Source organism: Sciurus vulgaris (genome assembly GCF_902686455.1).
Source record: "Sciurus vulgaris genome assembly, chromosome: 2".
Classification (NCBI taxonomy): Eukaryota; Metazoa; Chordata; class Mammalia; order Rodentia; family Sciuridae; genus Sciurus; species Sciurus vulgaris.
The window spans coordinates 164507569-164522448 of NC_136462.1; the positions used below are offsets into that span (position 1 = coordinate 164507569).

The 14880-nt window shown below is 36.4% G+C and overlaps 1 protein-coding gene across 3 annotated transcripts in view; it reads right to left on the bottom strand.

Annotated features, from left to right (window-relative positions):
• The window catches only part of MACROD2 (mono-ADP ribosylhydrolase 2), a 2108743-nt gene that overhangs the window by 1638572 nt on the left and 455291 nt on the right, over positions 1 to 14880 (bottom strand). The gene's annotated exons all lie outside the window — the stretch shown is intronic.

The following is a 14880-nucleotide window of genomic DNA, read 5'->3' on the forward strand; positions in this document are numbered from 1 at the left end:
AATAAAAGCAGGAAAGGCAGGCAAACGTGGTGGCATAGAAGAATATTTTTCAAGGAGAGAAGTGTGATTTTCATGTCAAATACTGCATATAAATCATATAAGATGAGTACTGAGAAGGAACAACTCAATTTGGCAGTTTGAAGGCTCTGGCAACTCAGAACACATGAGAATGTACACATTTCATATAACTCTCCCTGACAAAAGTATCTTCTAGCAATAGTATTCCCTTTTAGCATCTAAACTTTTTCTATTCTTCTATTTTATGACATCCCCTAATAATATTATTGTCTTTGAGTTTTTGCACAATTTTATGAATAATATTGCTAGTAATTATGAATTATATTAGTCACATACAGTTTTTGGATAAAGTGGTGAGATTTGGCTGGTTGTGGCTTCAATCAAATTATAGAGAATGATATAAAATTAAAATTTAAGCTGCCTGCTTAACTGAAAATATTTGTGCTGTAATAGCTACCATTGAGGGAGCACTATCTGTTATGTGCTGCAATAAATGCTTTAAATGCATTGTTTCATTCAATGATGAGAATCCTGAAAGGCATGTCCTATAATTATCCCCATCTTATAGGTAACAAGACTTTAGTTTAACAAATCAGTAATTTTCCAGTCTAGTATAACTATGACACGATAAACTCTCTACTATTTAACTGAACTGCTTTGACTTATTCTCCATAACCTACCCATTCTGGTGTGGTAGCATATGATGAGCATAGCTCACAGACTCCCTACTCCCTTCATTTAATCTATAAAAACTGATCTTTCCTTATTCTCATCCCAGCCTCTGTCCAGTTCTTTCTTCTCTACCCCTTCATCTTTAGAAAGAAATAACTCTAAATTTCAGGGGCCACAATACCAGACTGTGGATTTTCAGTGGAAGGGTCAATATCACCATGATACATACTGTAGCTCTACTGGTTTACTCTTAGGTCATTTCACATGGGGAGATGGGTGTTGTGGACTGGGTAACACTTTATCCTCATGGACCAAGAAGTCCAGATTGGAGTTCTTAGGACATATCGAGTAGACTGCTAGGGCCTGACCCTCTGCTCTCATAAAATGAGAACATTTGAGATCAGAAGGAAAGTTCCAGCAGGAATCTAGTGTGATGTATGTACCATTTGCTGTTCACTCCCTTTCTAGCTAAGACTCTGAGCTTAAAGAAAGAAAAAGAGGTAGGAAAGGAAAGAGAAAGAATCTTGTATAAAGTGTCTCCATTTTTTTTTTTTTAAGTTGGCTTCAAAATTCCTGGTTCTGTAACTTACAACTAAACAAAAATCACCAGAACATAAAAGTAAATAAATGCTTTTATAAAATCTTAAGATAATAAAATTGACCAAAATACAAAGATTCACTTGCTCATTTAATTTTCCCTATTAAATATAATTTATTTATATTTCCACTTTTAAAGGGCTTTTCACCTATTTCTAACATTTCTTAGCTCTTAAGATTCCTCCTATGCTATTTCCTCATTTACACATGAGTTTCTAGCTTAGTGTTTTTAGACTTCACTATTTTTCAAATACATAAATTACTATCAACATTGTAACAGAACACTCACTCAGTAAGACAGGAACTTAGTATTTTTAATATTTCTGAATCTTTTATTGTAGACTGCATGAGGCATGAAGTAACCAGAAAGGCAATAAGCCCACAGATATTTCTAGGCCATATGAACATCAGAAACTATCCTGCAAATCTCAATAGTCATTGTTTCTGCGCCTGCAGACCAAACTGATCAAATAATGGAATAATGTCTCTGTTCATGAAAGGGTGATGTTCTGAGTCAATGCTTTATCATTGGAAATGATACAGGACGCTAAGAGAATATAAATACCAGAGATAAATTTCAAATTGAGAATTACCTATGTTCCTTCCCTTTTGGACTACATAGATGTATCAATTATCTACTGCTAGTTGATAAACCATCCCAAACACTAGAGACATAAACAAAATTTATTTATTATTGCTGAACCTCATGTGAATCAGCAATTCAGTAACTAGGTAGTTGTTCTGATCTTGCCTGAGGTCACTCATATATATAGCTGCCAGGAAGTCTGGCTGTCAGATAGGATATTTCAGTTCTTTTTCCCATGGCTTCTCACCCTCCAATGGGCTAGACTAGAGTTCTTTACATAGTGATCCCAGTGCTGAATTCCAAGAAGGTAAATTAAAGCTGAAAGATCTCTTAAGGCCCAGCATTATTTATCACATAAAGTTATTTCTACCACATTCTACTTATCACAGCAAATAAGATCACTCCAAATTCAAAAGATGGGTAGACACCAATAATACACATATTCTCTAGCTAGGCTGAATCTAACTTGATCAAAAGTGCTCTCCGGCCAGGACAGAAATACAATTGCTCAGGTTGTGCCCTGCTCAAAAGATCTGGCCAAGGGAGTGGTGAGTCATGGGGTTTGTTTACTAGCCATGTGCCCTGCTACAGAGTTATACCCACAAGAGGAAGAGATACCTTTTTATAATCTGCACATAGGCTCATGATGGAATATAGGAAATTCTCTCTGTGGATTCCCCCACTCATTTTCTGGGCTCCCTAGTTGACCAATAGAGGCCTGGAGGTCCCATGGTACCAGTGAACTCGTAGGCTCAGAAGTAGCTGCCATAACTTTTACAATGACCTTTTCCTTTGCCACTCCAATATAGCCAGGCCAACCGTGTGGGAAAGTAGATGGAATGTGAGATGCTCATTAATTATAGCTCTTCTACAAACTCATTCTATCATCATGTAGAAGATCAAGTACTTTCCTTTACCAAAAATTATGTAAAGTTCCACAGATGTGATCACATCACTCCTCTACTCAACATTTATCATAGCTAATTTCTACTGAGCAATTACTATTAGGCAATATTCTAAATATATTAGCTATATTACTCTATTTAATCCTCACAACACTCTATAAGATGGGAATCATTATTCTTTTCATAAGTGATGAAATTCAGGTACAGAAAATAACTAGAAGCCAATCCTAGGAGGTTCAGTACAAAAGGTGATGTACTAGCTTTTGTATTATCTTCAAAATTTCTCCCTTTGTCTGTAGGATGAAGTTCAGGAAGTACAGAAAGTCAGCAGTATTCTGAGGGATGTGGCATCATGATGGTCCTCCTTTGGGATGCTGAGAATGGAACCACTAAGACATAGCCTCAGACTCATTTTCCTCCAATCCACCTGTATCAGTACTCCTTATCTGTGTAAAAATGCTCTGACTTCCTACCTCTGTGACATGTCCACTCTGCCCTCTCAAACCAAAAACCTCTTCCCTCTTCTTATTTAATAATTTTAAAACAGTATTTATTCAGTTCTTCTATGAGTTTGGCACTATTCTAACTACTTTAAATGAGTTAACTCATTCAATTCTCCCAACAACTTGCTAGTAAATAACATGATTATCTTCATTTGTACAGATGGGGGGGTGCGGAAACCTGGGGCATAGAGAAATTAAGTATTCTACTCAAAGGGACCCAGTTGTTAAGTAGCAGAACCCATATTTGAATCCTGGAGGACTGATTCTTGAGCCTATGATTGTAACCATTACTTAATGCTGCTTCTCTCTCTTTCTCTACATGTGTATGTATGTGTGTGTGTGTCTGTGTGTGTGTGTGCACTTTTAAAATATATACTTTTAGATGATTCTATTGAAATATATACTTTCAAATAATACTATTGGACTATACCCAAAATAGTCTGAATATTTTAAACTTCATTTCTCAATGACAATATGATTTTTAGAAATGAAAATTTAATAGCATATTTTTAAATGGGCAAAATATCAAAAAATAAATATTCATTAAAATATATTTTAAGTATAGTAATATAAATGCAAACTTCATTTACATAAGTACTATTTTTATTCATTACTTAAATTCTGTGACTTCAATTTTCAAAGTGATATAGAGACAAATGACAAATTAAGAAAGAAGAGAGCCAGGTGTGGTGGCATGCCTGTAATCTAAGTGGCTTAGGAGGCTGAGGCAGGAGAATTGTGAGTTCAAAGCCAGTCTCATCCAAAGTAAGGTGCTAAGCAACTCAGTGAAACTCTGTCTCTAAATAAAATACAAAATAGGGTGGGGGATGTGGCTCAGTGGTTGAGTGCCCCTGAGTTCAATCCCTGGTTCCCACCCCCCAAAAAAAGAAGAAGAAGAAGAGATGCATATAAGAAATGCTTAATGAGAAAACCTCTGTAAAATACAGAATTGCAAAGATAGTGGACTGAGACTGATATTATTGCCCAATGTACATGTATGATTACACAAATGGTGTGAATCTACATTGTGCACAACCATAGAAATGAAAAGCTGTACCCCCTTTGTGTACAATGAATCAAAATGCAGTCTGTAAAAATAAAAAAAGTACAAAAAAAAAAAAAACATAGAATTGCCAGATATGAAGTATTAAAAGATTGGGAAAAGTGAAGGATGGCATCCAAAGAGAGTAGCTTGTGAAAAACAATTTTAAAAATCACCACTTACTTTTCTTTTTATAAATATGTGTGCCTCATGCAGCTAATTCTTCTAAGTCATGTCACTAAAATATCATAATTAATGGTATTCAGAATTGGAACTGTTAATTATGCTTTCTAATAATTAAGTTGCCTATAATTTTAAACCTTAGGTCCTGCCAAATTGAAACTTCCATATGTTTCAATTAAAAGCTATTTATGTGAGAATCCACTGCTTTATCAGGCTACATGTTTAAAATAATAATGTGAAGAATATAAACTAAACAGTATTAATGACTAAGATTTATTGAATTCTTCCTAAGATTTAGGTACATAATAACTGTATGCTTAGGAAATAGGCATTGTGTTCTACAAATAATATGGCCTCAATAGGACCTTCATTATTATTATTATTCTTTGTTTTTCACAGGCAAGGATATTGAGGTAGTTAAACTGATAAAGAAGGATTCAATTGCAGATAGACTGATAATGTAGCTTGGCCATTCAGTATCCAAGCAATCCAGTTCCTGATAGTTTCTGGGCTGACAATTGACTAATTTTAATTTGTCTTTTAAGTACCCACTATATGTCATATACTGTGTTAAGTGCTAGGAAAACAAAACTGAAAATACATGACCTCTCCCCTTAAACATTCATTGACTACTAGGAAGTATACACACAAAATTTACTATTACAACACAGGGTAATTGTTAATGAGAGGTTAGTCGTGGGGTGTTGATTGCCTAGGCATACAGTGTTAACCAGAAACAATAACATATACTTAGAGACAACAAAGAAAAAAGCACAATTAAATCCTTAAGGAAAGGTGGAAATGGGAGGTTTTACAAAGAAACAGAAGTTAATCCAAAATTGGCTTCATGATATAGCTGGTACATTGCTTATATTTATTTTAATTAGACTAATAATGTGGTATAAATAAAACGTTAATGAAAGAAATCGAGTTCATCTTACTATCACTTTCTTATTTACTCAGGGGGTTTACAGTCACACTACATGCATGGTTTTGTATCACTTGTCAACAGATAAATATAAATTTAACCAGACTTTTAGCACTTTGTTTTTTCTTTCACTTTAGCACATGGGAAAAACATCTGATATCCAGCCTGGCAATGAATGAACTAGAAAATGATTGTTTTATATTCTGTATATTCTGGGTTTTATAAAACTGTTACTTTTAGCAGCTTAATTACAAGTTTAAAATGATTTCTATGAGTTTAGAAAATGTGATGTATTTTACTTTAAATAATATATTTAAATATATTTTCACATAACTAGGTTGTCACTCCACAAGAGGAAGAATTGCTTATCAATCTTTACAGATACTGGACTGCTGCCTGATGCATACATGGTACTCAATAACTATTTATTGAATGAAAAAGTTAATTAGTTGTTAAATTAGCATTCTAAACAAAAACAATAAAAATTGGAATCTTATCATTCCATGAGTTGAATAATGAACCCTCAAAAGTATGTCCATATGCTAATCCCTGTAACCTTGAACATAAGCTTAATTGGGAAAAACAACAACAAAAAAAAAACAGTCTTTGCAGATGTAAACATATTAAGATGACATTATCCTAGATAATTTGTGTGGGCCCTAAATCAAATGACAACTGTTCTTATTAATGATACACAGAGGGATGAAAGAACAGCAGTGGAAGAGACACTGGTGATTCTAAGACACTTGGGATAGTAGCAGTGGAGGTGGTAGTGTTTGTCTGCTCAGGATAGGTCCAGAATGATGCTCCTTCTCCGTTAATTAGGGTCTGGGCAGGAATGATGATACGGTCACAGGCAGTTCCTCACTGTGAAATCTGATGGGCAGTGCCATGGTGATGACCCAGTCTATCTGCCTTATTCCAGATTTGCAAACTAAACAGTGTCTTGTGGAACCTGGTACCATGTTTCCTAAGAGACTGAGAGATGGAGGTGTACTTCAAGATCAATGACCAACAGAAGAAGAATATGCTTGGTGATAGTTTAACAATCTGATCTATCAAATGCAGCTAGGGCCTATGTTAGGAAACATGCACAAATTTGTGGAGCTGGAAGCACTTGTAGACTTGATCCCAATAAAGATAAGCTGCAAAAGTGGTATTCCCTACATCTCAACCATGGTGAACAATGGCTCCGATAGCTATGATAATGAGTAAGATGGGTGGCTCACAGAGTGTAGGACTGTGCAGTCATTTTATGCAATATCTGTTATGACCACTTCCTTGTGATATGCTATGTCAAGAGGCATTTGAATATAATGATGGATATCAATGGTTAGCATGAGTGGAGGTGTCCGGGGTAATGTTTCCCCAGGGCTACTTTGGCACTTCTTTCATCATTGAGAATCTCTTGGATAATCATGTCATCATTTCCCTAAAATTGTTTGAGCTGATAGTGGAGAGCACCCCAGAATAGGAGACACTGCATCAAGATACGTTCTTGACTTTTGTGGATAATATGAAGCTGCCTGACACAATGCTCTAGTGCCACCCATGAATAGCCTGGCCCTTGTCCTCATTGTACTTTTATCTCTGGTGTTTTCTATATTTTCCATTGTCCTTGGTATCATACTCTACAAGAAGTGGTAGGAACAGAGCAGAAAGTAAATTTTCTATTAAGCCCTCCTCCTGAAACCACCTCATCACCCATAAGGCATGGGAGAAACAGATGCTGGGTTGAGCATGCATTCTGGCAAGTCCGTCCCAGTCTCCAGCAGCTGGTTGGGGTTGGTACTCTGTCACTGGATCTTTGAATGCAAGGACCCTGCATTCCTATGATCATCTATAGGGGCATCTAACTCTGGTCCAGGAAGCCACTTACCCCAAGGCAATGCTGCTGTAATATCCCTTTCCCTGCTGTCATTCCACTTGGGAGGAAGGCAGTCTGGACAGAAATGTACTATTTTGATGCCAAAATCAGAGAATAGAATTAGATAGCTCAGGCTTGGACTGGACTCAGCAGGCCTTTCTGCTTCATTTTTAAATCCACAGAGAATAGAAAACTGGTAACTCATACCTTCTGGACATTGATTTATTGGTTTTTGCCCAAGTTTCTATCTATCTGAGGAGCTTTCCTTGGGAACCTGTTGGAAACTTCTTCCCTGTTTTGCCTACCTCTCTCTCTCCCTCCATTCATTGATCTTTCCATGTATAATCTAAGCTCGAAAAAGACATTTGGGTGTCTCCGGGTTGGGGCCTGAAGCTGCAGAGCAAACAGGTTTCTGACCCTCCTTAAGTGGCCTCAGGGCTTTCTACTTTGACTCCTTGCTCCAGCCTTTGTTCTCTAGTGTGGGTCTTATCTCTGCTGGTGTGCCTGTGACATTCCTAATCAGATGCCTCCAGGCCCTTGGCTGAAAGTCAGAGTACAAGTCAAGAGGAGCTTAGAAGACATCATGGAGGCCATGAGATTAACTGTGAAACTGATCAAGTCCAGGTTATACACAGAAAGTACTATTTGTCATGTGATCTGACCATGCAGAGGTATTTCTAGATTCACTGGAGCCTGGTTAGCTACATGCTTTGTGTTTTATCATGGTGTTGGGAATCCCACTGTGAGTGCTGAAAGTGTAAGAAAGCTTTCTTCGCATTACCGGGCTTGGATACACCCCCAAGAGGAAATTTGATTTCTTTCTCTTAATAGAGAAGAAACAATCACTGCCCTTATGTTGGAAGTCAGGGAGCAAAAGACCTTATCATCTGTGCCTGGAGGAGTTCATGATCATTGAGCAGCACAGTCTTATTCCACTACCTTATCTGACAAGGGGTCACATGATGTTCACTTGTTTCCCTTTGATTAAATTAGTAGCAGGCCAGAGTCACCTGAGGGCCTCGAACCCTGAGCTTTCCCATTGGCCTCTGTAGCATGAGGGAAATTCTTAGAGTGATTGGGACAAAAAAAACAAAAGCAAACAAACAAACAAAACACAGAAACAAAAAGGATAAAGAAATATAGATATAAACACAAAGAGAAGGTGACCATGTAATGATAGAGACAAGTTGGAGTGATGCCGTCACAAGCAAAGAAAGTGTATAGCCACCAGAAGTTGGAAGAAACAGGAAAGAATCTTATCTTCCCTAGAGCCTTCCAAGGAAGTGCTGTATGAAATACCTTAAGTTCAGGTTTCTGGCCTCCAGAACCATGAAAGACAAAAATATTGGTTTAAGCTATCAGGTTTGTGGTACTTTTTAAAAGCAGCTTTAGGAAATTTAAACAGCTACCCATAGATCTTCTGTGGAAGAAGTCAGATAAACATAGTTGTCAAGTTACAGCTGATCTAGTTGAGAAAGTATGAGAACTTACATTAATAGTCCCTGACATCTATAGATAAGCAGATGAGAAATGAAGGTTACTTTGGTAACCTTGACAAAAGCGTATTCAGAAGCTGAGTATCTCCTTCCCAGCCACTGGCTGCCAGAACCTCATTGAAGTGGACAATGAACACTAACTTCATACTTTTTATAAGATATGGCCACAGAAGTTGCTACTGGTGTTCTGGGTGAAGAATGGAAGGGTTATGTGGTCTGAATCAGTAGATGGAATGACAAACAAGGTTTCCCCATGAATCAGGATGTCTTGACCCATAGCTGTGTTTGCCTGCTTCTGAGTAAGGGGCAATGACAGACCATGGCGAACTAGAGAGACAAAGTTCGAGGTTGCATTATGGATACCAATCTGAGCATTCTCAACTTGGTTATTGTTTTTAAAAAAGGAGAAGGATATTCCTGGACTTATGAATACTACTGTGCCAGGTTGACTGGAACTGAAAGATCTAGTAGAATCTGCAAACTTTTCAATCTCTCTAAGAAAGATGATGTCCACCAATACGTTGTCAGAAAAAAACTAAAACAAGGAAGGTAAAAATAACCCAGGACCAACGCACCGAAGATTCAGCATCTCATTATTCCACGAGTCCTGCAACACAAGCACCGGCATATTACTCTGAAAAAACAGTGTACTGAGAATTAGGAAGAGGCTGCAGAATATGCCAAAATTTTGGCCAAGAGAATGAAAGAATCCAAAGAAAAACGCCAGGAACAGATACCCAAGAGATGCAGGTTATCCTCTGTGAGAGCTTCTACTTCTGAGTCTAGTCAAAAATAAGAATTTTTAGGACTAACAAATAAATAAGATCAGGCCTTAAAAAAAAAAAAGAAAGAAAGCATATTTAGTAGAGAGATGGGTGGTTACAATGGAACAAAGAGGAAATGGAAATGGAAAGAGAAGACATTAAAGGTAGGATGTATGGGCAACCATTTCAGCAGTTTTGCTGAAGTTGTAAAGAAGATAGAAATGGGGGGGGGGTGGATTCAAGAGAAAGATTATGAAAAAAGGAAAAATAATAACACGTTTGCTGCTAGAATGAGCCCACAGAGAAGGGAATACTGAAGAAGTGATGGACCAAGGTACTTCATTTACTTTAGGTTGTTCGTGAGACTGACATCATTCCTGCCTTCATTTATTCTAAAGTCCAGAAGCAGAGATTAAATTTAACAATTAAATTAACAATTGAAAGGGGATGTTGAAAAAAAGAGGTAAAAATGCAACAGCAGGGCTTAATCCTGGAAGAGGAGACAATAGATGGTGGTGGCAGGGATCAGTGAAACTTTTCTGAAAACTGAAATGAGTTTAAATGTAAACATAAAAATTCAAAGAAAGATTTGAAATGATTTCAGTTTGCCTCATTTCATTTGGTAACTTACTGCATTTATAACACAAGGTACACAATAGTAATATTTGTTCTCTTTGTTTGCAAGTAATGTCAAACAGATACAGATTAGCATTATGGAATTTGAGAATTTAAATTAAAAGTTCCATATCTTTCAGCTAAGTAAATCACAAGATTACTTTTGTGTTCATTTATCTACTGTATTTGTAACTTAGTGGCAATATAAACATAATTTCTAAAACTAAGATCAGCCATACATGACACTTTAAATATTTAGAAAATCTACAAATTGCTTATATCTTCTAGATGCATGCATCTTCAGTGATATACAATGATGGTTAAAAAGAATTGTTTATTTTCTGCCATATTATTACAACATTAACTATGTTTGCAAGTCATTTTCATAGATAATGCAACTCTGGGAACAGAAAAATCACATGATGAATTTCTCTCTTTTCAATCCTCTAGGAATTGCTTTCCCAGATTGTGAAAATGTTACTATATCAAACCACATGCAACCAAATAAATTCTCCAGACACTCTTGCAGAATACTAACAAAGTATCTTGATGAGAGAATTTTCAGGTAAACTGGCCGTTTTTCTTTTCATTTCATTGCATTGCTTCCATATGGTAGCTGTTAAAATTCTCTGTTTTGTGAACAGTCATAACTCTTCAGGAAAGTCGACAAATGAAGATAGCTGCTTTGCTCAGCTAGGAATGACCAACTTTCTATCTGGTGAAGGCTGAATTTTATGATTCTGATTACTCTGCAATTCTCTTTGTCTTAAAGTGCTTTGGTTCTTATCCCACATCATTTATTTGTTGTATGTTTTGTTTTACAAATTTTACCCAATTCGCAACTTGAGAAAGTCAATTTTTCTCTTTATTTTCTACATTATTGGTCACACTAGCAAATTAAATACTTGTCAAGCAAAATAAAAAGCCTTGAGTTTATTTACTTAAGCTTGGTTTGAAAGAAATCATCTGAAGACATTCTTTATTATACATTCATTGCTGGTTATGCACAGGTTACATTTCAGTTACCTGGGGCTTTGTTACAGATGTGCTTTATGTCTGTTTCACTATGTTTCTGCATTTCCCACTATTTATTATGCTTATTTCATCTCTTTCATTAAGACCATAAAGTTACAATTTCCTTGAAGGCAGGTAGAGCTATGCACTGCCTCTTAAGGATGTAAATATCTTTTTCTTCTCTGACTAAATCTTCCCTACCCACTGATAGTGACAAACTCTTAGAAATAATACATGTAAAGTGTTTGAACTAGTGTAAACACAAGAGTTCCACAAACATCAATTGCCATTACTATTATTACTACTATTTTCATAGCCATATTACTGGGAATTGCAGTTCTATGTCTATAATTTGTAAATATAAAATTTTCAGTCTCTTTTTATGCTGAAAAATTAAGACTTGGACTCTGAAGACAATTCTTTCAAGTTGCACTTAATAACAATAATAGAAACATCAATGTGGGTCACTAAAAGGTCATTTATAGCCAAAGAGTAGTGGTGGCTGAGGGACGAGTGCTAGATCACAACTTTACAAATAGTCCAGAAATTTGGAGCAGCTGAGGGACAAGGGAGCTCATATTAATTATTTACAGAAGACTCAGAAAAGATCTCATTCAAAAGGATCTCAAATGAATGATTTTTAGCATTCGGTTTTCAACATATTAAATCCTCCTGAATTCTACTATCCTATAGTGGTTTCTAAGAAAAGCAAACTGACACTGTTGAATGGGTTTCAAAATCACAGTCCATATATACTACTTTTTTAAGTTAGCCCTCACGTACATTCAACATTTTTTATTGAGCACTCACTAGGTGTTAGGCAGATACCGCTCCATGCATTGTTATGTGGCAATAAGCAAGGCAAGTGCCTGCCCTCATGGAAGAAGCAAGGGCAGACAATTCTGTTTAAACATATCAGGCAGCAACAAATCCTATGACATGACATATGAACAACACAAAGGAAGTGAAGAATTACAATGGCAGAATATTTGAAGTAGTGGGGACTACAAATGAGACTGAGGTCTGAGTACGTCTGGCAGTTTCCAGGAACAGTGTTGGTAACAGCAAAATGAAGTTCGAGGGAGAATCAGAGGGGAGCACAGCACATAGCCCTTGCATGCTCTAATGAGGAGCTTGAATTTTATGCCACTGTGTTCTCTGGCCAAATAACAATATTAAACCATAATCCAAATTTATTGAAGAGAAGAATTGGGACGAGTAATTTTCTCAGCCTCCATTGTTGAATTTGGACTTGACTTACCCTCTCTGCTATAGGAAGTAATCTAAATGTAATACCCAAGCACTTCAGAGTCTGGGTATCAGGATCAATGAGAACTCAGAACCTCAATAGAGACTTCTTCAATCTGACTTGTGGAAAACTTGAGTGTGAATCAAAAGGTAGAATTTTTGCCTTGGTTCTGTTCCTAACACTGACATGTATGTTTTAGACACTCAACTGCTTCAGGTCTCAATTTCTTATCTTAAAAAGTAGGACATTGATCTTCCAAATTCTTTCCAACTTTAAATTAATTAAATTCTGCCCATTTGTTTCAGGCTGAAAGTGCATCTAACAAAACATCTCTTTAAAAAATCTTAAAAACGAGAAATATTAATAATCTCATTAATTCACCACTTACTATATGATTCAGATCAATAACTGAATTTCTTTAATGGCATTATTTTATTTATTAATCTGTAGCTTTCACTTACATTATGCAGACTAAAAGAAATATAACTTTATATATGTATACATATATACACACACACGTATATATATATATATATATATACACACACAAATAAGTAGTTCTGTTTTTAGTAATTCTAAAGAATTCTCTTTCCTTGTTCTTCCTTAAAAATTGTTGACCCTTCTAAATTCTGTGGCACACTGAAGCACGCTAGTTAACACTGGCATCACATAGATTGGGTTTTGATAACAGCTGTGCTACTTAAGAGTTATATATCATGTGTGAACTATTAAGCTTCTCTATGCCTCCTCACATATAAAATAATCAATAACTTAAATGCTGATATTATCAATTTTATTTATCTATTAATTTTTATTTTCAACTTCCTATTGATCATCTTCACCTGGATGCTCCTAATTCAGATTCTATATGCTGAGTGTCATCAGTTATCTATAAGTACAACTGTCTATAAATCTAAACCATGAGTAGCTCAAAGCAGATGAAGTTTATTTCCCTTTTATACAAATATATAAAATGAGGTAGCCAACCTGTGGTTTGTATGTTCTCCCTCATCCATAGAAATGCCCATCACATGGCTCCCACCTTTCTAGTCACCTCAGAGCTTAAGACTGTTAGGGCTGGGGTTGTAGCTCAGTGGCAGAGCACTTGCCTAGCATGTGTGAAGCACTGGGTCCAATTCTCAGCACCAAACATAAATAAATAAAATAAAGGTATTGTGTCTACTACAACTAAAAACAAAAATTCAAGGAAAAAAAAAAAAAAAAGATAATTGCTGGGTCTCCATGACCTTAGATGATAGGCAATAAGAATGAGGACAAGGTAAAAGGGCACATTTCCAGATGAATCTCTTTCTCTTATGCAGCCTTCCTTGAATCTAACAAAACACTTTCACTTATATCACATTACCCAGAACTTAGTCACATGGCTACAACCATCTTCAAGGGAAGCTGGGAAATATCTCTAGCTGGATACATTATAGGTGTAAATAAAATGAGGATTCTGATACTGACAAAAAAGGAGAATGAATATCATATGCACAACTAACATTTTGTCAGAAAAGCAAACTGAAGTCATTTTGTCTCACTTAAACATGTTCTTCCTCTTGTATTTTGTTTTTAAGAAAGCATCACCACCTCTCAATTAGGCAATTCATACTATAGATATTTGCATTATTTTTAATGTCTTTCTCTCCCCTGGTAACCCAGTGCCAAATGTACCATTACCATCCTTCTCCTAAAGCACAGATTGGTCTCCCACATGGTCTCCACACTTTTAGAATATCCCATCTTCTATCTCTTAAAGATTCCTACCAACTTACTATTTGGAAGCAGAGTTCTGGGGTGTAACTCAGTGATAAGAGTGCATGTTTGGAATGCATGAGACCTTGGGTTCAATCCCCAATGCTGAAATAAAAAGGGGGCTTACCCCCAAAAAACAAAGGCTGAATGTTTTCTCTGTGATTGATACATAACAGCGGGCGGGAGTTGGGAGGAGCGGGATGGAGCAGGCCAGAGAAGAATGGAGGAACTTTGGATGGTGTAGAGGAAAATGAGGCTGGGGGGGTGGGGGAAGGAAAGACAGTAAACTGAAACAGACATTTTTACACTATGGACATGTATGATTACATGAATGGTGTGACTCTACATTGAGTACAACCATAAAGATGAAAAGTTGTACCCAATTTGTGTACAATGGATCAAAATGTCATCTGTAAAAATAAAAATTTTAAAAGGGGGCTTACATGGAGACAGAGCTCTGATTATATTGCTTCCCTTTGCTAAACTTTTACAAAATAGCTGAAATAAAGCTCCAAGTCCTTAGTCTCCTAATAAACTCCATGTGACCTAACTAATTATATTGTTCTGGAACCTAAGCCAATCACTGACGCTGTATTTAATCTGTACAACTTTATTCACGCTGCTACTTCTCTATCTTTAACAAACTGTTTTAGTTTGGGTTCCATAGGAAGCAGAGGCTGGAA